Source organism: Lepidochelys kempii, chromosome 4 (assembly GCF_965140265.1).
Source record: "Lepidochelys kempii isolate rLepKem1 chromosome 4, rLepKem1.hap2, whole genome shotgun sequence".
Classification (NCBI taxonomy): domain Eukaryota; kingdom Metazoa; phylum Chordata; order Testudines; family Cheloniidae; genus Lepidochelys; species Lepidochelys kempii.
Genome location: NC_133259.1, coordinates 61,143,383 through 61,168,296, shown reverse-complemented (window position 1 = coordinate 61,168,296; position 24,914 = coordinate 61,143,383).

Genomic DNA, 24,914 nt, shown 5'->3' with positions numbered 1-24,914 from the left:
CTGTAGGTCAGCTCTGAAGTCTACTACAACCAGGGTCCAGCTGCTTTACTAAATGGTTTATAATTCAATATACCTCACCTTCATCCTCTTCCATTCCCAAATGCCTGAAGGTAAGGTTGATTCTCAGGCTCCTGTGAATGGTAACAGCTACATCTCTACAGCTAAAATCAGATTCTTCCAGTATACTATAAAGATTAACATAAAGGGAGAAAATATTCATTCCTTTATACCTTGCACATTAATTTCAGTGCCTACATCAGACAAAATATCATGGAAACTCCTTGGCTCTAATAAGCTCAGAGTTACCCATTTGCAATTTTTTTTTTAACCTTCAGAGACAAACCTCACACTCAAATGACCCTAGGAGAACAGCCAGGGACTTTCCCTTGGACTGTTGTCTTATATGTCTGCTCAGTAACCAGTAACAGAATTAACAGTTGGTGTATTTATAGACCCACCATGACCACCACTATCTCCCAGACTCAAATAACCTGACTTCCCCTTCTCTATCAGCTCCAGGATGATGCCCGTTACTTATTAACATGGTTCTTGGCAAGACGGGGTGGGGGCTTACTGTGATTATCTAGCTAACTTAATCCAAAGTTCGTCCAAACGTCATCCAAAGGTATGAGGTAGCACAATAACACAGTGTACAATCCAAACCAAGGATTCCATTAGCTCTCATTAATAATAGCATACTGAACTTCTGGGATCTTAAAACACTGATCTTTATCAATACACAAATGAAAACATCACTTGCTTCCCTTCCTTCCCCTTCCCTTATAGAAAAATCTCCCTATATTAAACATCTGAATCTTTCTGTAAGGGAAACTTGAATTTGTTTTTAATTGGAAAAATTAGGCTCACAGGACATTTTCAAAATCATTTCCCCCTTCATTGAAAGCTACCTTAGGATAACTTACTAATGAGCTATCTCCTACTCCCTTTCCTCTTGGCTTAATTTACAGTCACTAAGTTGCTGCTGAGCAGGCTGCTACACAGGCACAACCTGACATACCGCTTACCCCTTTCTGTGCCTAAGAAAAGCCACTCTAAAAGGCTAAAAATATGTAAATGTATTGTTCAAGGAATAAAGAGATTTTTCACATGTGGGTGTTCGTTCCCATCAAAATGTTGTTGTCAGGTGAATAGGAGCAGATCTTTTCACCACAAACCTGAGGAGTTTCTAATTAATATTTTATTCAAGCAGGCTTTATTCAAAGTGCTAATTTTCTATCCCCAGCTCCTAAGATCTCTTTCCTACAAGTGTTCTCCCAGTAGGCCGTCGTCAGTCTCCTTCAGCTCAAATTTCCCCCAAAAGTAAGCCTGAGATGATACTAGCACAGGGACTTCATAGCCCCCTTGCAATCAGCTAAAGAGAAGCTAATGGAAACATCTAAGCTCCCTGTCTCCAGGGCCAAAATGTTTGCACTATTGAATGGGGTGGATAAGGGATGTCTGTGGCATCCTAAGGAGAGTCTTCTCATTTGCTATATGTGCTAGGAAGTCTTGTCTATCTTTACAGCAAACTCACCATTTTATTAGCAGTGTTGGGTTTCAAAACTGACACGAATAGACAAGGCCCTGCCAAAATCATTAGATAATTTCAACCTCTTTGGTTAGTATTATAGTGATATTAAGAGAAATGCAGAAATAGATCAATAGATGAGATGGTCACACATGATCTTTGGACGTGAAAAGTCATAACAACAGAGTAATGCACTGGTGAATCAGGCATCTGGTTCTCCTGGCCTAAACCTACTTGTAGGAGAATGACATAGTTATACATGCCATAGTTACATTGTGTTCTTGTGAATGAAATAAATTCCTTAAGGTAAAGAAAATGATGTGTCAAATGAATTGAAGAGTAGCGGAGAGGTTCAGTGCTAATTATTTCAGTAAAGAAAACAAGCCCATTCCAATCTGCTTTGCAAGGAATATCTTGTAGGGAAGGATGGGCAATGCATCTCATTAAACATTTATGGTTCTTTTTAGAAACAAAATCTGGAAAGTTTACAAGGCAGGTTAGTACTTTTAGGAATGACTGAAAAAAAATGTGGTTTTGTTTTCTGGGGAAATTAGGCAGGTTCAAAAACAAACTTTCCCTGAATCAAATAGATCAGTTGACAACTTGTAGGGAAAACAAGAAAAAAAAATTGAAAATAAATAAACTAGGTTTATAATTGCATCACCTCATTTCCCCTGGAATCCCTGTTCTCGATTTGCTCTCTCCTGCAACCATTCTCTTTACTCCTAGGAAGTTTGCCTTTTCCTTCTCAGGTGCTAGTCCTTCATGTTATTGCTCATCCCTTCTCTGTGCATTTCTCTGTCTTTACCACTGAACTTGCTGTCTGTAGCAAATCACAGCAGCCCTTCTGTCCTCTAACATCCTCTCACTCCTTGAGATTTCCTGATCCAGACAACTACTTCATTTTACCCACCTCAGGCCTGACCCAATTACTGAAATGGCCATTTGATCAAGCCTCTGTTGTATAATCTGAATGCCTAATTTACAAATAAATGAGCTATCATTCCCTCCCTTCAACCAAGCAATCTTCATGAAAAGAGGGGATGAGGAAGAGTAAACACAGGCCAGACATAGAAAATTATATAATCAGTGCAAGGGATACCAAGAAAGAATAAGCTTAAAGCCCTGACATGGCGTTGACACAGTGTGCTGACCACAGACTGATAGTAACCCCAAATGGTTTTAAATGAAACAAAAGTTAAACTAGCAGCTGGAGCATGAGGAATAAATAAAATGCTCAGAGAACTGCTGAAGCTCTTGACAAGTCAACATCACTCACAAATTATTGGAAGAGCCAGGTGGCACAGCAGCAGCTAATTTCCTTAGAAGTAGCAACCCAAAAGAGTGAGTCTACTGATCATGAAAAGAATGGAGGATGAAAGAATTAGGTTCAACTGCAAAAGCTGAGGTGCCCTATCCACTGCTAGAGCCAGTGATTTTTAACTTTGATCTATGGGGCTTCTCCATCTGTTCTTGTGATAGGAACATGGACTGACGAGTAGAGATTTCTCAGTACTGTCTAATTGGAGAAAATAGAATACGCTACACAAAAAGGGACTGCAGGCCAGGCATATCAAATGACATCTTGTCATAAATGCCAATACCTTGTTCCTTCTAGCCAGTGATCTCAAAACACTTATCAATCCTAATTGTTGCTATAGGTCAGCAATGGGGAAAGCAGGCACAGCTTCAAATGACTTAATTAGGAGAAAGAAAAGGAGTACTGGTGGCACCTTAGAGACTAACCAATTTATTTGAGCATAAGCTTTCGTGAGCTACAGCTCACTTCATCGGATGCATCAGGAAAGCTTATGCTCAAATAAATTGGTTAGTCTCTAAGGTGCCACAAGTACTCCTTTTCTTTTTGCGAATACAGACTAACACGGCTGCTACTCTGAAACCTGTTAATTAGGAGAAGCTCTTGCTTCCGTCAGGACTGGCTCCCGGTTCTGTTCATCTAGCCACATGATTCCATTCCTACACCAGGCACTCCCTCTGACAATTATTTACATATTTTAGCCCAGCCCATAAAAACTTATTCACTTTTGGAACTCACCTTCAAACATTTATTCACCTAGTCCATATGCCCCAAGTCACATTTATGGAAAATCAGAGCGAGCAGCAGCCTGGACATCTTAAAACTTTCATAAGGGACGAATGGAAAAAACCCAGACTCATTTTTAATGTTGTGGTTTGCTGAATCTTTAATTTCTTGTCATCCAACAGGAATAATGCTAATGGTGTTGAAGTGCACTTTCGGGAATGGATAATTTGGTTGTCAAATGACTTATTTACCTTCAGCCTTTAATTCAATTTCATAGAAACCCATTTATAGTATTACATACTAGTTTACTTTGAAAATTATTCCTTAAATAGACACTGAGTGCTTTACTTTGTAAGCATAATAGTCTTTTAACTTAAATTTTTTCTGGTATAACTGTATAAAATAAAATATAATATAGCCCAGATCCTACAATTTGCTGTAAGTGGGGAGACCCCTGCAGCCACATGGAGTCCCACTGAACAATTCTTTTATAGTGTCTCTAAAAGGCGGTGCGGTACGGTACTTTCAGGATGGTGGTTGCAGAACTAATAAGTCAATATTGCCTCTGTTGTTCATGTGTGAGCAGATCCTCTGATGGTATAAATTGGTATCTCTATTAACTTTAATGGATCTATGCTGCTTTACCCTAACTGAGGAGCTGACCACCACAGAGAACTAGTGATTTGTGTGGTAAGATAGCCATAGGGCAACAGATACTCAGAGTGTTGTGATATTCCTGATTATTGGCCATGACATGTTCACACAAGTAATCTACTATTATAATCTAACTGTGGAATCTCACATTCCTTACTTTAAACCTTAAACTTCCTCCTGCTCTGCTGATGCATCAGGCAGTCCAGTTCCTCATTTGATGTCACTAGCTAGTTGTGATACTTCATCTCAGGTGATACCAACACATTCAATATCCTCTGCCACTGTCTTCTGCTAGTTTTTCCTTGGCCTTCCTGGCTTTCTCTTTCCTCCCTCAGGTACGTCTCCCATCTTCCATATGGTGTAAATGCCCCAACCACCTGGTATTTCTTTCTTTGATGATATTTTCTAACATGTCCTGCTCTGTCAGCTTCCTTACTCTCTCCTGTTTTGTCTTTCCATTAAATGTGTAGTACCTTCCTCAACTATCTGTGATGGGTGGCTTCCAATCTCTCTCTCTCTCTCTCTCTCTTTTTTTTGTTAGCCCTTGTCATTGGCCAAGTCCCTGCTCCAGTACAATTGGCAAAGTATAATCTGACCTTTACTTTGATGTGGAGACCTTTGTTTGACCAGAGGTTATTCATCCTTCCAAAAGTGGTGTTTGTTTTTCCTAATCTCCCCTGAATATCTTTATCACACTCACCATATAGCAGAACTCTTCTACCGGTTCGATTTCTTTTTAATCTATGTGCACTTTTGCATCTCTTGTCCTACCTTCATAATCTTGGTTTTCTCTGCATTTACCTTCAATCCAATTTTTGTTGCTTCCTGTTCTACCTCTGATGTGAGGGCAATCGTTCTGTTCCACATCATACTTAGTAAAGCAAAGACAAGTTCATGTAACTCATCTCCACTAACCCATTTTACACTATCCATGATGTCTTTTGTTGCCCACTTCCTCTTTCTTTAACTTCTAAGTTAAAGAAGCCATCAGAGGCCTCAGACACGGAAAAGCTCCTGTAATTGACACATGCTAAAGATGGGAGGCAAAATTCTGATTATGTAGCTAAGAAAGCTAACTAAAACATGAGTGAAAAACAAGTGCCATAAGACTGGAAAGATGGTATCATGGCATTGCCAAAAAAACATGATTGTACTCAGTGGGCAAACCAGAGGGCTGTTGCACGGCTGTCAGTCTCGTGCAGCATATTGACTGTCATCATGCTAATCAGAATGAAGGTAGTGGATGAAGTATTATCAGAAGAACAGACTGTGTTCTGTCCAGTTAGATGATGTTGTGAACAGATGTTCACTCTTCAACAGATCATCAGAAAGCTACCGTTGTCAAAAACCCATCTTAATCTACTTTATCAACTTTAAGAAAGCGTTTGACTGTGTCCGCAGAGAGACGCTGTGGAAAATGGCTTGACTGTATGGTATACCAGCCAAGCTGATCAACATAATAGGGAGTTTACATGGTGGAAGTAGATGCACAGTAGGATTGGATACAGAGCTGGAGGAGTGGTTGGATGCTGTTACTGGAGTTAGACAAGTGGTTTGTTATCACCAATACTCTTTGCGTTAGGAATCTTACATTATCAACTTGATTTGTAATAACAACATTCCATTAAGATCTTAAATGATTGCAAGGAACACTTCTGTACTATTTGTCAATAACTTTATTCTGAAGACACTTTGGAATATAGTACACCCTGATTTTAAATAAATCTGACAAAACGCATCAGAAGAATGTTTTAGCCAGAATGCTCTTGATCTACATGAAACCCTTTTAATACACAGAGAAACCTACAGAACTACAAAAATAAAAACTTTATAACCTGTTCTGCCTTCTCCTCCAAAAGGGGGTGTCAGATGGGATTGCCTGGGCTGGCTTGTGAACAGGCTGCTCCTGGCTTTCCCAGAAATTCAGTTATCCAGTTAGTCTACCTCCTCTCCTCTGGGCAGGTCTGGCTTTTCTCTAGCTCCAGGGAGGTCTGGTCTAAATCTTCTATTATTCTGCATATCTCTGGTCCAGATTTCTGCCACCTGCCCTCCCACCATACACAGACCTTGTCCTTAGGACAGCATTTACTCTGAGCTAGATGATAGTAAGGGAGCTGCAACATTAGCCTAAGGCTCCTCCTTTGCAGGCTCCTCACCCCAGTTTTGAGCTAAGCATAGATCAGTCAGATGGGAAAATCTGGCCTTAGAGGAATTCAATTTCCAGTGAATCTTGTCTGTTTAACATGTAGAAGGACGGAGTTGTGGAACTGGCTAATTAAGTTATTTTATGAGACAGTATAGTACTGTAGTGTGGGGGAAATACATTACTTAGCTGTTTGTGGATTTGCCCTTATTCTTAAATTCGTATCATAAACCAATGAGTCGAAACATTTTTTAATGAAATGATGTATTCAAAACTAAGATTTTGCTGAACTGTTATTGTATTCATTTGGATGTTATATTCAGCATCAGAGCTCAGTGGACGTTCAGCTAATGAAGCAGTTTTGGGGACAGTCTAATAATTTCCATTTTAAGACTTTATTTTGGATCTTTTTATTCTGATGAATAATTTTCTTTTCCAAGGGTTGACTGGGTTTGGTCACAGAGACCCCCTTGAGACGGTCACCTGACGTGCTGAAATTACCTCTGAGCCCATCTTCCCTGCCAGCTTGGGACTTTGAGAACCCTGCCTTGTTGAGCCAGACATGCTAGCCTACTGCAACACAGATGCAGGGTCTCTGCCATGCCCCCAAAGCTGTGGGCTTTAAGTGAAAACAGCTCTGCAGGTTACCTGATGCCAGCACCCAGACACCCAGCTCCCAGTGGGGTTCAACTCCCAAAAAAGTCTGTTTTACTCTGTATAAAGCTTAAAGAGGGTAAACTCATAAATTGTCCTCCCTCTATAACACTGATAGAGAGATATGCACACCACTGTTTGCTGCCCTAGGTATTAATCACTTACTCTGGGTTTACTAATAAACAAAAGTGAGTTTATTAAGTATAAAAAGCAGGCTTTAAGTGGTTCCAAGTAATAACAGACAGAACAAAATAAGTTACCAAGCAAAATAAAGCAAAAAACATGCAAGTCTAAGCCTAATACATTAAGAAACTGATTACAGGTAATATCTCATGCTCAGAAATGTTCCAATAAGCTTCTTTCACAGACTAAACTTCTTCCTAGTCTGGGCCCAATCCTTTCCCCTGGCACACCCAAATTTGAAAATCTGGAAATGAGAAATTCAAGGGGAAAGACTTGTGTATTTCTTTCCATCTTCATATTGCCTACATACTGTTAATAACTAGGGCCTTACCCCATTCACAGTTCATTTTCATAAATTTCATGGTCATATTTAAGAATCTTGACTTTCAGGATTTCAGATATTTAAATCTTAAATTTCATGAAGTTGTAACAAAGCATGAATATTTATTGAACAATGCCAAAATACAAACATGTAAAACTCTTAAGTCAGCATTTCCCAAACTGGAGATCCCGACCCTAAAGGGAGTTGCAAAGCTATTGTGTGTGAGGGTGGAAGGGGGGTCATGGTATTGCCTCCTGTACTTCTGCGCGGCTTTCAGAACTGGGTAGCTGGAACACAGCGGCTGCTGGATGGGTGCCAAGCTCTGCAGGCAGCGCCACCGCCAGGAGCAGCGCAGCCTTCAGAGCTGGATTCCTGGCCTGCAGCCGCTGCTCTCTGGCCACCCAGTTCCGAATGCAGTGGCCCCGCCAGCAGCAGCGCAGAAGTAAGGGTGGCAACACCTTACTATGCCACCTTACTTCTGCCGGCACCAGCACTGCACTCAGGCCTGGGGACCTAGCCAGCAGCGGCCACTGTCCAGCCAGCTCTGAAGGCAGCACAGGAGTAAGGGCAGCAATACTGCAGCCGCTTTACAATATGGGTCAGGACCCCCAGTCTGAGAAATGCTGTGCACTTGTCTATATTTCACCCTATAGTATAAAAGAGTATAGTATAGGGTAAAAGTACACCAAAGACCATGTTTCACGGGGGAGACCAGACTTCACAGTCTCTGACCAAACGTGCCAAACCCGCAAAAAACACTCATAAATTGGGCTTGTTTTTGGCTTAATTGGCTTGTGAGTTGCTTGTTGGCTAGTTTTTGGCTTGTAGCTTGTTTGGCTTGTAGCTTGTTGCTTCTTTTTTTTAAAGCGGCTCCCGGCAAGCAGGGGCAAGTGGGGAGAGACTCAAGGGTGCACAGCAGGCCCACCACAGTCCTAGACTGCACGTTATGGGGATCTAGTCACATAGAGTGTTGGGGTTCTTAGGGATTGGCTTGTTTTGAAATGGGATTAGCTTGATTTTTGGCTTATTGTGAAAGTCGGGGTGCTTATTTACTGCATGAAAGTTGGCAACTGTGTGACCGTGACATGTTTTTTACGGCCATGAATTTGGTAGGGCCCTATCAATAACATACTCTAACACTCCATAAGGCTGTCACTTCCATCATAAAAAGTGACCCAGAAGCAATAGACATCTCAGCTTAATCAAAATTGCACTCTAACAAAATGTTTAACAGTGTCTTTATATCAACAGATCATAACATCTGACTGTTGCACATTCCAAGCACTTAGAAACGTATTTTACTTTAACACGGCTGAGGTCACTGCACTATATTTGTGAGTAGATAGTATTAAAAAACTGGAAAAGGACAAGTGTAGGCACTTCTGATTCACTTTATTAATCAATACAGCTATCTTCAGACATCCTTAGTAAAACTGCATTGGATAATTACAGTTTTCATACTTTCAAAGGTTAATTGAAATGTGAAAGAGCTGCTCTTAGAAACTCTAAAATATAAAACTGCTTTTACTAAATGTGTTCTTTTAAACACAAGTTCTGCAGAAGGATTACAGATTTTTAAAAGTTTGTAGTTTCTTTACTCATGTTATCGAAGTAGCTACTTTGTTTCAAATTCCTCATAGACACCTACTCAGAAGCTATTCATTTGAAACTTTGGTGTGTGACGTGAACTGTTTCACTAATTTATTTTCTAAACATTCAGCTACTTTTATAGCTGCTGCTAAGCTATGCAATATTTCTGTGGCTCAGCCACAAGGTTAGCTATACTTATTTAGCAGCAAGACAAGAAATATTTCTTTAGGTTGATCTCTTGTGGGCTACAAAGAGACATGTTGCTTTTATACCTAAGATTTCAATTCAAACAAAATATGATTTCTGGGGTTTTGGAAACAGATCATCAGAAGGCTTCTATGGCTCACATGCTGAGATCCTAATCTGGATTTCGGAGCAAAATGTTTTTCCACATCATTTCAATGGACTGCTGACTCACCACTTTAGCAACCAACCTGTCATCCAATTAACAGGAACCAAAATATAAGCACTCCTCCCAATCCTTCTATATGGAAGGTAGCCAAGATTGGTGAGTTTATACTGGTGTAACTGAGCCTGCTCAGAGAGAAAACACATGCACAAAGGAGAATGCTGTGGAAAGGCTGGCTAGCTAGATGAGGAGTTCTGTCATTCACAATTAAAGGGATGCAGTGAGAGCTCTAGGCTGAATTTATCTCCACGCTCAAGTCAGTGTAGTTACCCCAGGGTGAATTTGGCCCAATGAATCTCTTTATTATATCTGCTTTCACTTAGCCAAAGAAGCTCTTCAAGGCCATGTCTTCTGATGATTGCAACAACACACTGTGTTTACTTGCAGCAGTGCAAGACTAGAAGACTAAGTCTGTTGCTTTTCAGTTTCATTGACTGTCCCATACTATGGAAAATAGTGAATGGCAATGTTTGCTATCCTTTCTCTGTACATCCATTTTGTATACCATTATCAAGTCCTCTTTTATGTGCTTCTCTAAGGTAAACAGTCCCAGTCTTTTCAATTTCTCTTTATATGGAAATTTGTCTATGCCAGTCTCTTCACTTGACATTCTGAACCCCTTCGATTTCTTCTATACTCTTTTTGAGAACTTTAAAAAACTGATTCAATAGAAATAATTTCTCATAACACATAATTAACCATGGTACTTGCTGCCTCATGACTGAGGTCAACAGCTAAGAAAGATTTAAAAAACAAAACAAAAACAGAACAGGCATTTATATGGACAGCTATACTGAAACAAAATTGGGGGGTTATTTTTAGAAGGGATATAAATCCTCACATGCTAGTCAATTCTGTAGGTACAGATTGGTTCTGTAGGTACAGCCCTAAGTATGGGACTGAGTAACAAAACAAATGCTGCACTCCACAGAAAGCTACGTATGAAAGTGCCAAGAGATTGCTGACCTATCACTGCTGTGGCCAATATGTGGTTTTCTAAAATGTTCTTATTTTCATCCTAGTAAAACCCCTGTGGAATATCAAGTTTGACTACACCAACTGTTAACATGTGATTGATGGATGGGTGATCTGTTCTTGCAAACCAGGATACCAGGTGGCAGCTGTTGAGAATGGTGGGGACACTTGTGTAGACACAGGTAAAAGCATTAGCTATAGTATGCCAATATTTTTTAACTAATTTACAGAAATGACAGCAGAGATGCAAAATTCTCATTAGGTTAAGTTGTTCATCCTCCTGCCAGTACAGACATGTTCTCTTTAACATAGTCGTTAGTGCTTTGACTGTTTTGTTTTAAAAGATACTCTACAGGGCTTCCACCACTTCCCTTGGGAGACTTTCACAACCAAAAGAGTATACTGCAAGGAGTATTTTCCAGAGAGCCTACATTTTTCCTGCTCTGTTTCATCTCATTACTCCTAGTTGATAAAAGCCTCTTATCAATGTTCTCTCTCCACTACCCCGCCCATAAGCACAATTTAAAGATACCATATAACATATTCCTTGGAGATGCTTCTAGAGCCATTCAAGAACTCACCTCTCCTTGTACTGCATAGCAGGACTATTTACTTCTTTGTCCTGTGCTCCTGGTAGAATGTTTTTTAAAGGGAGGGGAAAGATATCCGTTTTTTTTTTTAAAAAAAATAATCCTACTCTTTTTTAAATGAAGTGAAGTTTATCAAGTCACAATAAAGCAGAGAATTAGGTCTGGAGAAGATGCTTTGGGCCAACATTTTGAAAAGTACTCTAAATTTGAAACTACCCTACAATTATAGTATCTTTTCATTGAGAGAAAGGTGTTTACACCATTAGAAGCATATATTGCAGTACAACAGAACATTAATGATCCTTCAATAATTGTTTTATACTAATTCTTTATTTCAACAAATGAATGCAATGAGTCTGTTTGCAAGAACAAGGTGACCAGAAGTTGGCTCCATATCAGTATGAAGTTATATATTTTAGTGGTTCCTCAAGAGTGCAGTAAACAGAGCACGACATGTAGGGATTAGTTCAAATTGATATGAATTCACCAACTCCCTTTAGGAAAGATCCTTCAAAAGAAAATCATGATGTAGTCTGACATTATGAAAACACTGTCAGGAAGCACATTAAGTAATTTACTTTCCAATTAGGAAATATTTATTAGCTACATGCAGAGGCATGTTGAAGCTCACACTCCTTTCTACCGTAGTTTAAATGACATCTCAGGATAATCTCATTTGCAGCTTCCATTAATCTTTAGCAATACCTTTCCAGTTATTCAATTAACCCAAGCTGTGGAATTCATTTAGTTTTGCTTTCTCCAGAGGAGCATACAGATATCTGAAACTATTGGATCGGCATTAAACAAAAAGGAACAAAATCAGTATTTTTCACATTCCCTTTAGAATTACAATACAAATATCAGGCTTAGAGACCGATCATATATAAAAGCATAATTCATTTACATTCCACTTACTTCCCATTAGGTGAGAAATTAACCTGACCTACTGGTCATAGGGTTGAGCAGAAGGACAAGAAATGAATGAAAGAGACTGAGTTAGCTTTTAGCTATTTGGAAATTCCCAAATATTAGCAATCTCTGAAGTACATGCCTTTGTATTATAGCTGCAGACATGTCACTACTATAAAGCTATTTGAGATGAGATAAAGCATTCTGTTGTGTCCATTAGCAGTGGCAATACTTATGAATCTCACCATGTGAAAACTGTTTTACGGTAAAATACAAATAGTAATCTGGGGTCATCAGAACCCTTTTTATATACATACACAGACACACTTGCAAAACCAAAATTAAATTCCAGAAGAGTAAAGGAATTAAAAACAAAACAAAACAGAATGTCTGGTTGTCATAGGATAATCACCCCCACAGGGGATGAGAGGCGTAGGATTATGCCTGACGCTATGTAGTGCCCTACAGTTATGATTATCTGATAGAAACCACACCCCATTTTGTGCATTAGTTCTTACTTATAAAAGTGTGTTACTCATAGAATTCTATGAGTATAAATACAGCAAGGTGAGGGGAAGGAAAGTGCTGTGGTTTCTGAAGTACTCTGTAATCACAAAGAGATCAATAGATTTGTGTGATACCTTTACTGTTGTGACAGTTGGTTAATCTTATTTCAATTTCTTAGTGTCATTTTCACTCATCATCATGGATTACAACCACCAATAACTAGTTAGATACTTGGTTATAGTTAGAAAAGCCACTGTCTAAAACGTTATGAAGGAATTCTATATTTAGGCCCTGATTCAACAAAGCAAATTTTACATACTTTGTTCGGTAGGTTAAATGGTTTTAGTTAAACCAGGACAAAACCCTGAGCGGACACTTTCATTTCAGTTTGAAAGGTTCATTTCAGTTTCAATTAAGCCTTTCATTGGATGCTGGGCAACTAATTCCCTTAGCCTTTGAAAATCCTAGTCTCCACCTTCACTTTGCACTCAAACATTAGCGTGGATCTAAATCTTTGAGCTTAGAAAGATTTAAAATATCCTGGTCAGAAAGTTATAGCAATTCTTGGGTTTGGGGTTTTTTTTTTTTTTCCGGTCTCTCTCTTGTTCTCTAAAAGTAAACAAGTTGTATTCTCAGATTGGAGAGGAAAGGAAGAGATCCCAAACACTGGCATACCATCTTTCAGCCTGGTCTCCTCATATTGTGTCAAATAAAAATAAGTGTTAACCCTCACATTTGGGTTTATTAATGAAACACTATAGTATATAGTATAGAGCTATAGTAAAGTTACTGTGACTTTTAACTCTTTCACATGTCAAAACCTTTATACTTTGGCCAATGTCTACAGCTACCAGGGAATGTACCATGAAAGCAATAGTAACTTGCATCTCTCCTTAGATGAAAGGTGCGATATAAGTGCCAAGTATGAGTATTGTTCTGACTTCCTATCAATAAATATACACATTAGGAATGTAAACAGTAAAATGGAGAAACATTCAGAGATGTTATAAAAAAACAGAATAAATGAGCATTCATATCTGGCACTTAAACTCTTCTCTTTTGGATAATGATGTTGCCAGAATTGTTTGCTTTCATTTAATTATTTATCACTGCATAATTATAGGCATATATACATTATACACTCAGTGTTTGCAGGGGAAATATATATTGTTAAAAAAACTCTGAAGTTGCAAACCTCAGCACTCAAGCAAGAAAATGTTAAAGTTCTGCACTCTTAACTCAGCCCTTTTGTGCATATGTACTATATTACAATCTTCAATTAAGCATAACATGTTGCTTTTTCCTTTATTCAGTGCTTACAGTGGTCTGCTCCTTGTCCCTTACTGCTTAAAGGATTTATTGTTTTAGAGTACAGTATCTGTTTCTACTCTTAATTACTCTTCTTTTTCCATTTACATTCTCGAAACTATATGAGATGGCAGTTACTGCATCCTCAGGCCCTGCACAGAGGGGTATGAATGCCGAGATATGGAACACCATCAATTTGATTGCATCAAAGGCGCCCTTATTGTGCCAAACTGGATAATTCAGAATTACACTTTTTTTAGTCCTTTCTTGCTCTATTCATTTTCTCGTCCTTGATAAAAGAAGCAATAAGTCTAGATGTGGACAGTCTTGGAGAAAACTGCTTACTGCATTACTCTGAAAAGCTCCTGTCTCTGGAGAACACACTAGATTTCTGCTACAGCCTAAAAAACCTACAAGGTATTATACATTTTATTAGACATCTCTTCATTTTAAGTCGAGGAAAGTAAAAAACAAGGAGTCTGACCTAGCCTAGCAGAGAAAACAGATTGCAATGTGTATTTAGATCAATAGTAGGGTGGGTTGATGGAACCTTCATGTATATTACAACACAAGTATCTATTTGCATTCTTTCAGATGCAGTTTTCCATTGTTCTAAATTGGATTCTGCATATTCACAGTACGCTCTTGTAAAATTACTATTAAAAATTGGAGCTGACTGTAAAACCTTGGTTGGAAAAAAGATGAAAATTCTCACAAGTTCTCTCCAAACCCATTTTCTTATTAGTTTTATTAAACTGTGTATTCTGTGCCAAACATGTACCTGGCATGTTACAAACATGAGCGGTCATCCTTCCCTTGTGAATAAAGTTACACACATGCTTAAGTATTTGTGGAATCAGGACCACAGAGTATAATCCTATACATCATGTCAATCTTATTCACATGACTTACAGAACTCATACTGTTAAGAACAGGCCTCATGGAGCAAAATCCTGCAGCTTTCCCATGATTTCAGTAGGAATTTTGCCTGAGTAAGATGCCAGAATTTTGTCTCGCAGAACAAGTCTGCATTTTTTACCCAGAGATCTTACGGAAAGAGAGGATAGATTCCCTGTCACACTGTAAATCAGGAATAATTCAATTGAACTCAATACCGGTGAGTGTGAGATCAGAAAACTGACACCTGACAATGACAAATTTACCATGTTTGGTGGCCTGATTGTGTAGTTCTTACTCAAGCATGGCTACTGCTTGAATGGCAGTCTTGCCTGAGTGAAAATGGTAGAATCAGGCCTATGATATTTGTATATCTGGTACTGTTTTTTCATCATAGCATAACTATTATAAATGTATATAATTTTTTTTATAAGAAGCAAATATCCGTGACACACACAAAACAAACAACAAATTTGGTCACTCTGCTAATTTTGGGCCAATTCCTGCAATCCTTTACTTATTACTCAGGCAGTACCCACTGACTTCTATAGGAGGGTTTCTGATAAGAATTGAGTAGGGACTCCAATATTGGTCCCTACATATTCATCTCTAAAGATTAAATAATATATAGTAATGGAGTGGTACAAACATTTTAAAGTATTCAAAGTAAACCTGAATGGACCACCAATGGGCCTTAATATTGATCTGGAGGAGATTCAAGTGATGGCAACAGGGTATCTGGCTTTCTATGTCTGTTCAGCCTTTTGGTCTCTCTGTGGAGACTTCAAACAAGATGGCCAGTTAGCACGAGTTTTGGCGATAGTGTGATGTGGCTACTTACTTATTGGAAACTGAACTGAGAATTCCAAATTCATTTCATATCAACAATACTATTAAAGTTGAAAGTTACATACACAGATTATATTCCACTGAAAAGTGCCATATCTATATTGTCAGTATTTCAAGATTTCCCTCTGCAATGAGACTATTAAAATATAAGGAGGCAATATTTGAGGTAAAGAGTTTCAGCTAAACAGCTGAATATTAAAAGTTATTCCATACTCAGTGTGACGTTGCACTCCATATGCTTTATGAAAATAGGCTTATGAATGTGAATATGATGTAACTGAAATATGCTTCTTGCAAAAGGACTCTTGTAAGGTATCATTACAAAGCTTATAATCTACTGACTGTGTTCATCCTATTTGTATGCATGTGTCATTCTTGTATCTGAAGCTAGAAATATGAAGTATAACCCTGAGGTCCTATTGTAATTATGCAAAGTGTGGGCCATTAGGGTGGTTTAGAATCTTGATGGCTCCCATCGACTTGGACAATTAGTTGTAAATGGTTTATTTACCTACAAGCCTTCCTGTGTACCTGTGGGCCAGCCCCTGGGTAATGAAGAATGAGGTCTCACAGGGACATGTGACCATGTCACCTGATAATGAAATCCATCTTAAATCTGGTACTTTTCCATTTAGGAGGAGAAGTGGGGACCCAGAGAGAGACAGAAGATTCCGCCTTGTGCCAATGCTATAAAAAGGGGTGGAGCAAGACAGAGAGGGCTGCCAGTCATGAGAAAACCCCTGCTTTCCACCTAGGATGTCTGCTGGAACTAACAAGGGCTGTACAGTTTTTAAAACAAACAAACAAACAAACCCGAGAAAGCATTTAGGTTTTAGCTATAGTTCATGTGACCTGAAACTTATCAAAATCAATGCTGTGGAAACAGTTCTAACTTCTAAGTTGATGGTCTTACCCTTCAGTTACTTCAAGCTTTCTCTGCTCTGTGTCACACACCAATGGAGAGAGAAACTTCATCTGGTACTGGTGTTTATTCCTTTTCTTTCCAAGTAAGGATTGGTGGGCACTGGTGCATTTAGGGTGGTTCTTGGTTTGAGAGTTGCGTCCATCTCTTCCTTAGAGACATATTATCTTGAATGAATAATGCACGTAAGGTCCTATGGGCATAGGCACTACCCAGAATTACTAGTAACAGCCCATCCCAAATAAGAACAGGAACAAGATTTTGTGTTCTACAACTAGATTGAGCCATTTGAAACAGTGCTTGTTATAGGGGCCTCCTTTATGGAGTGTAGCTTGTTCCCACTCCCCCAGGGATCTCTAGCCCCACAGAACACACATCATGGGTCTGGGCAGAGAAGGATAGTGTTGTGGGAAGGGGCTAATGCCTCTCTCAGGCTGGTATATGGAGAGAAGAAATTAGTGGAGAATGTCCCTTCCATGCACATATCCTGGCAAAAGTATTCCTTGTCTTCCCTCCAACCATGTTAGGACTGAGTCTCATTGGTGGGGTGGGATTAGGTGGCAGTGCAGCTTGCCCTGACACTGCCTAGTTCACATGCACTCAGGACAAATAGCACAGCAGACTTACATCTCCATGATCCTCACACGTGCTCTGTTAAAATAATGTCATTGCTTTTCTCCCTCCCTTTTTAAAAACCAGATTTTCTTCCTAATTTTAAAAGTTCAACTTTATAAACGAGGCATCTGCTGGTTACGTCACACTTGGTACCCTTGGTAACCAAATGTACTTTGTCTGAACATGTACCCGACCTAACATTGAAAGGAAAACTCTGTAGCAGCTGGATCATTGTAAGCAATAATCTGCTAAACCTTTTCAAATATATCTTGTGAGCCTCTCCGTAATTACTTACTCTATATAAATGTCATTTTTCTGTCCTGATGAGAACCCAACCGTATAGTTAGGTCACATTTTTACTTATTCCCCCACCCCCGAAACAGTTTTTATCCCGGCTGTGACATCAAAAAGTAACATTCGCACATGAGCGTGCACATACACACACAGAGTATCTTTCCAGCAAAGATGCATTTTTTATATTTTGTGAGAATCCAACAAGCCATGTACGGAAAGAACAACTACAATTTATAGTTGAACTTTTACATTCCCCTTCTTTCCCCCATATGCTTGGAAGCCTTAAATCGAAAAAGTTGTGTGTTTTTCTCTTTGACAACAACTTAGGTCTTAAAGGACTACATCTTCTTGATAATCTCGTTTTTAAAAAGAGCAGAAGTTGTTTCCTGAGGTGATACTTTGAGCTCAACTATTTTTTGTGGGATTTGCAAGTTATATTCTCCTATTTTATGTATGCACATTTCCCCTGTTGTTGTGTCAGACACATACAAACAATAGCTATATAGGAGAAACCATGAAACAGATTCACTTTTGTGGATAGTCACAGAATGATATCCACTAGTAGTCTCACTTGACTTCAGTGGGGCTACTCATATAAGTAAGCACTCACTGATATGAGTAACTGTTTCACAGTTAGGCCCATTTTATTGTCAACTGCAAAAGTAAGTAACAATTATAATAATCTTATACCACTTGGTGATAAGATACCACTCTTGTACCCAAGAAAGGTGGCAGGGTTATAGGCAAGTGTTCTAAAATGGCTTGAATTTTTGGTGGAGGGGCACACAGCTGTCCCTCTACCACTAGGCCCCTCACTTATGGAGTCCCAAAAGAATCAGTTCTAAACAATATCTACACACAGCCATTGGGGAAACTGCTTCGACAATATGGACTCAACTGCCAGCAATATGCAGATGACACACAGAACTATCCTTCACCATGTATGACAATACCACTACCACCAAGATGGCCCAGTGCTTGGACAAGATCACTTGGACAAGATGGATGAAGCTGCACCTGAGAAACACAAAAGTGATGTTGGTGGGCAGATGAAAGCACTTTAGGAGTTTTCATCTATGGTGTGGTCTCCTTTATTTGAAAATACTCACCCACAATTAGTCAATTAAGCCTCTAGAGAGTGTTCCGGGATTCCTCACTGATGCTGAGCTGTCACATAGCAGCATCCTCAGGTAATGCTTTCTCTTGGTGGCCAGGAGACTTCCCCTTACTGGTGGATAATGACCTGTCCTCTTTATTACCTCCTTTCTGGACTACAGCAATGCAGTGTTCATACGCATAAAGCAATCAGCTATTAGAAAACTCCAACTGGTACACAAAGCTTCTGCGCATCTTATCAGCAGCACAGGCTACTGCCAATACATCAAACCTGGCTTCCCATACACTATCTAGTCATGTTCAAGGTCTCAGTTCTTCTCTTCCAGGTGCTCAATGTCCTGGGCCCCGGATAGCTAAAAGATTGCCTAAAGCTCCAGATGAAGATCATAACTCCACTTCTCAGGAACTTTCAACCACAAGGGTAAAGCTCATCTGCTCAGCACACAGAACTTTCTTGGGGGGTTCTGTCTGAGACAATGCAACAAGCTCTCACAGAAGGTACAAACGTTGCCACCTTCCTCTCCAAGTGCAAGGTGCAGTTCAGTCTTGACTTAATAAAACACATAGCGGCATTTCAAATAAAAACAGAATTCTCTTTAGATGTGGCCAAACGGTGCTGATGTTTGCTTTATAGTAATATTCTAGTAAACCCATTTACTGGCAGTAATACTTCTAGCACATATTAGAGAATAATTGCAGAAAGTGATTTTTTTCCCAGCTTGCAAATGCAAGTACTTGTCTTGGACACTCTATTTAAAAACTCAACTCTATGAGGAACAGAAAAATATGAGGTAACCCAACTGTCTGATCAAAACTCAACAAAAAGGTTTGGATTTCAGTTATTAAAAACATTCACAAATAGTCCAGGAATGATCTTCAAATTTAAGATTATTCGTAGCATTTATTCTCTGAATGATTTCATGTAATTAATTAAATTATAAACTCAAACTACAAAACAGAAGGCTCTTAATTCATAAACGGGGGTGAGGTGCGGGGCCAATAAACTATTGAATAAACTGCTCAGATCTAATTAGAAGCATTTGAAACAACAGTGGTCACTGAGTTCTGCATTTGTGCCACAGCTGTTAGTGACATAGCCCATATTCTAGTTTAGAAATTATATTTGTGTTGCAAATAAGGATATTAACTTTAGGAAGGCCTCAAATCTTCAGGGAAAATACACTTTCTCTCACTCTCTCTCTAGGTGAAATTCACTTTCCCTGCTTGGCACAAAGTCTAAATAAATGCCAATAAGTGCTGGAATCCACCCCTTGTGAATATGGCATAGCTCTTTTACAGCCACCAATCCACTCTAAACCAACAGCCCATTATATGGGAGCTCTGTGTGCTTCCTAAATGCAATGTCAGTGTTCTCCCTCCATGTCCTACCCCAATGCTTCATTTCACACTAGCATATCAGAACTGGCTCAGTGCTCAACAACCTGGTGTGCATAGAGTACAAAAACTTTCCTGTATGACTGCTCCATTTATATGTCCCCATCCCATACTAGAAGAATATTGCCTTAAAAAACAAAAACAAACAACACCTAGATGCACTTCAGATCTGCGCCCACAGACTGATTACACTGCCAGAGTAAATAAGAGCTATAAAACAATGGAGTTGTCAGTGTTTGTCATTAATATCACAGAAGAGGAAGAATTCCAGGATTAGAGTAGTGAGAAATCACAGGTGAAATATACCAGAAGTGTTGCTTGTTGCCAGTTTTCTAAAATAATTTCCCAGTAATTTGTGGTGCTATAGTTCTTTCTTGCCTTTCATATTTCTTATATAACTATGTTCTACCACGGAAGAAAAAATATTTCTCAAATTCAATATGTTTGTATAACACAAAAACCCTCCTCTCCCCTCTTCAATGTATTCAACATGGTGCAGTCAAGGCTGCTTCTTTGCCCAATATTCTGTATGTCACTCCTCCTTGAATCCCTCAGCTTACTTCCAGTGCCCTTCTGCTTCAAGTTCAGACTCCCATCTTCACATTCAAAGCTCTGCTCCTGCCTGGATCGGTCTTCATTGCCCAGTAAATATACTTTGCTCTGTTGCTTTCATCTTCTTCTGCTCATGTACCTGTGCCTTTCTTTATGTTAGTCCCTGTTCCTGGAAGGCACCACTATCCATTTCACCTACCCTATTGTCTTCCTACTTGGAGTCCTACTAATACCTCTCTCTAACAGGGACAATGAGAAAAATCAAAGACTCATTCACTATTATATACATGCAAGCCACAAGCAGCAGTGCTGTTATGGATTGAGAGTGCATAAATTACATTAGCTTTTTCAGCCAACTTTCCACCACAAACAATTTTCTCAACCCGCTTCTAAATTCTTGCTTTCACTATTTATACGTGTGTATGTGCTTTTAACTGTAGACCCCTTTTAGAAAGTCATTCCCCAGCAGTTACCACCCCATGACCTCTCAATCTTTAATAGTACTTGAAATAAGAAATAACTGCAGTTTATCAGATAAAAATGGTGGCAACTTCACTTTTTAAATGGTATTGGTGTATGGGTGTGCCTCAGGACACTATTTTCTCATGATCAGGATAAGAAACGGGGCAAACCCATCAGCACTAATAGGAAGTATCATCTGCTTCTATCCACCTTCTCTCTGTTCTCAGAGTGCAGTCATCACCACACATGGTGATAGCCTACTGTCTAACGTTTTGGAGTTCTGAATATTTTTAATACAATGAGTTTTCCTATGGGTTGTGGTACAATGGCACCCTGATGGTGTAAATTCTTACAGTGAGTCTAGATGGGGCCTGAACTCCTCTTACTAGTATTCCCAAGAAGCAGTGTTTGGAGCAGGATGGGGTTAAACTTCTGCTCTTTATCTAGCTGCGATTGTGGAGCTTAATCTGTAGTTGAAAGGGTGAGGTGGGGCATGTAAGCAGCTGTTACCAAGAGCAATGAAAGTAGGGCTATCCCTTTAGTATGAAGTTCAGTAAATGAATGGTTGTCATCCTCCCAGTTATATCAGGGTGCAAAGGTCAGTCCTAAACCAAATTTTCTGTATAGTAGATCACATTGTTACCACTAAACTACTGGGCTGTCCAGACAGAACAGGGCTGAAAGAAATAATCTGCTAGGGCTGGATCATGCAGTTACCATGACCCCTGACACAGACCAGGAACCAAAACATGACTCAGATATAGAGAGAGTCACAATAACTTTACCCCTCACACACCAGGCCAGCTGTATTGGTTGGTTGCTTAGGGAATGGGATGGAGTCAAGGCTTCACCCCCTAGTTATCTTTGCCCATCCACTTGCAAGGCAGTGGGATTAGCAGACTCACAGAGGCTGTTTTCCTTCCCATGCTATGACTCACAATCAGGTTAGCTTGTGCAGACAATCCTGGGGATAGGATCAAACTGATTAAGAACCACAGGAGAAAGCTAGATAACAGCTATAATCCCCCCCCCCGAAGTTGACTTCAGAAAAATCAAAACATGCTTCTAAATTTTGAGGTGAAACAAGCTTAACTTGACACTAGCTATACTAGAATGGCCTGGAGATTTGTTTGGCCTGCCTGACAAAAACTGCCTAGGCATCTCAAGCCTCTAAGTGCAAATCTCAGTTGCAATGATACGCACATGCAGAGTGAATCTCTCCACTGGATAGCAGACTAACTGACTTAACCCAGCTGTTCTGGCCTCCAGGTAGCAGATATAGCATCCCCTTCTGCTTTCTGAAAATGGAGCATTCACACCAAATTAACCTGGGGCAAGATCAATTGTCATCAGTAAAGGAATTAACTTAAGTCTGACTTTGCAGCTAGGATGTGCACTGCAACTGGGATGTGTCTATGAAAAGCGAAGCAAGTATTTTATAATGTAAAAATCTTTTAGGGCATCCTCCATTCTTCCACTATTATTCCTCTGGGTTTGAAGAAATGACTACAAGAGAAGGATAGATGGTACCAGTAGTTAGGGCACTAGCCTGTGACTTGGGTTCAATTCCTTTCTCTGACACAGACTTCCTGTGTGACTTTGGGCAAATCATTTAATTTTTCTTTGCTACAATTCCCCATCTGGGACTAAAAATAGGGATAGTAGTACTTCCCTACCGCACAGGGGCCAGGGGCCTCAGCTACTGTCATAAAGGGTGCCATATAGAGATAGCAATATTGCATTTCCTACTCATCCCTTATTGCATAAAATTAGTATCATATTAGTGAACACATATTTATACAATTGGAAGTTCCTACCTGACTCATCCATAGAAGGCTAAAATTAAGGGGATTATTGTCCTTTTCCAGTCTTTCTGTACCTTAAATGGAGGTGAACAATGTGGTTGCAAATCCAAGATAGTGAATAAAAATGACTGTCTAATCTGAACAGTTACTTCAGAAACACACCATTTAATGCCACACAATACATACTGCTTGATAGATGTAAAGATTGTGCTAGTTATTCAGAGCATTCACATAAAGAGAGCAAGGGACCTTTTAGTCCCTTTAATATTCTACTCCTCCTTCCGGTCAGTCAGTCAGTCTCTCTAAATAAAGAGCATGGTGGTTTCATTTTACATACTGAACATGTGTAAAGCACTTTCATTTCTTCTGTAAAACCTGTAGCACTTGCTGCCATAGTAATGCTCCTACTCTGGTGCAAATGTGCTCGTAGAATGACACCTGGTGGATAGACAAATGAACGACAAGACATTCCCCTGTCATTCCATTTCCCACTCCCTTCTCTCTGTTCTCAGAGTGCAGTCATCACTAATTAGAAATACATTACTGTTAGCTGTTAAACAGGAGGTTCTCTTGAGTACTTATAAAATACAGAAGAGCCTGTGTAGAAAGTCAAAGCAAAATTATACACTACATATGCAATTTTTCAAAATCTAGTTTGGACATTTACATATAATAGTATCTTTAATACAACTGCGTGAATGAAGCTGCAGACAATTCCCTGTGTGGAGTGTTTTGCTTCTTTTCTCTTTGCCTCATTTTTACAACAGCTCTCGTTCAATATATAGCAGCATTTCCATGGTATGGTCTGTCTCGGTTTAGGACTCAGCCATAAACAATTACTCCAAGCTGAGGAATACAAAAGTACACACTTAAAATACTATTTTAAAAAGAAAACCATTTGGCTGTTAAATTTTAAGGATGAAAAATAAATTGTCTGCAGGCTCTCAACATTCTCTGCACTAATAACTCACAAATGTCTTTGAATTAAAAAACATCTGGCAACCGTTTAGTTAAAAGCAATTAAGAAATATACTGAAATCTAGAAAATAGCTCAGTAACTAAACACCAATAAATACTTTACCTGAAATGTTATGCAAAACATAAGGCTTGCAGCCTCTTGTTATTCAGATATAACACTGAAAACAGATAGATAGAAGCTTTCTTGTGGAGGGGTTGGAACAATGGTAAACCATGTGGAAAAAAACCATGAAAATATGAACATTGCAGACACTTGCATCAGATAGGGACAGCTTTGAAATACATTGGCTTTAGAAAAAGGGAGTTCTGAGCAGATATTTTCTGGTTTTTTTCTTCATCTTTATTAGGAAAATGTACATGCAGAGGATTTTTATAGCTTGTCAGTTCATTTGCCCACACTGTTTCTTCATCACCATGAGGACAATTCTTGGTGATACGATTGGCTGCTGTAGAGAGGATTATGATGTTGCAAACAGAGGACTATGGCGCTGATTCCTAGTCACGTGAAGTCTGCTTTGTATTGTTCCCCTGATGCAAAGCAGGCTAAAACCCAGTGAGGATCCAGCAACGTAAGGATTTCGCTTGTGTAAGGAGACACTTTGGGTGGCAGGCCCTTTTGTGGCTCCTAAACCACTACCCTACCCAGCTGCCAGTGAAGGGGATAACAGTGAAGGGGATAACTTGACAACTAGGAGGCTTGAAGCCACCTTTGTACCTTCTCCACTTCAGCACAGTTGGACATAGCTTAGGATCAAACCTATGACTTAGAGTGAGAATGTAGCAGCTGATACAGAAGAATCTAAGTATTCCTACTAAGAAAAATAAGGGTTAAAATAAAGGTGTTTATAATATATAAGCAAAATTGCCTCTATGCACAAACCCTCTCTGGAGTAGTGGTCATTAACGTCTTAGTATGCTACAACTAAAGGTATATAATGATTATAAGTATATAATGATTCACAAAGGCCAGGCTCAGTAAACTATGCCTAGTTGCTTTGTAGTGCAAAAGCTAGCTGACAGGCAGCAAGTTGTACACATGGGCTTGCTGCTCAACCAAATTTATACATAAAGAATTTAAAGCCTGGGCAGATTCAATAATTTATGGAGCGTTTCCCAAATAAAAAGCATAGCAACAGAAGGCGTGACCTTCCACAGTATCAACTTTAAAGCTGGATATTGCCTAGAGACAAGTAAAGCTGTTAGACTAGGAGTA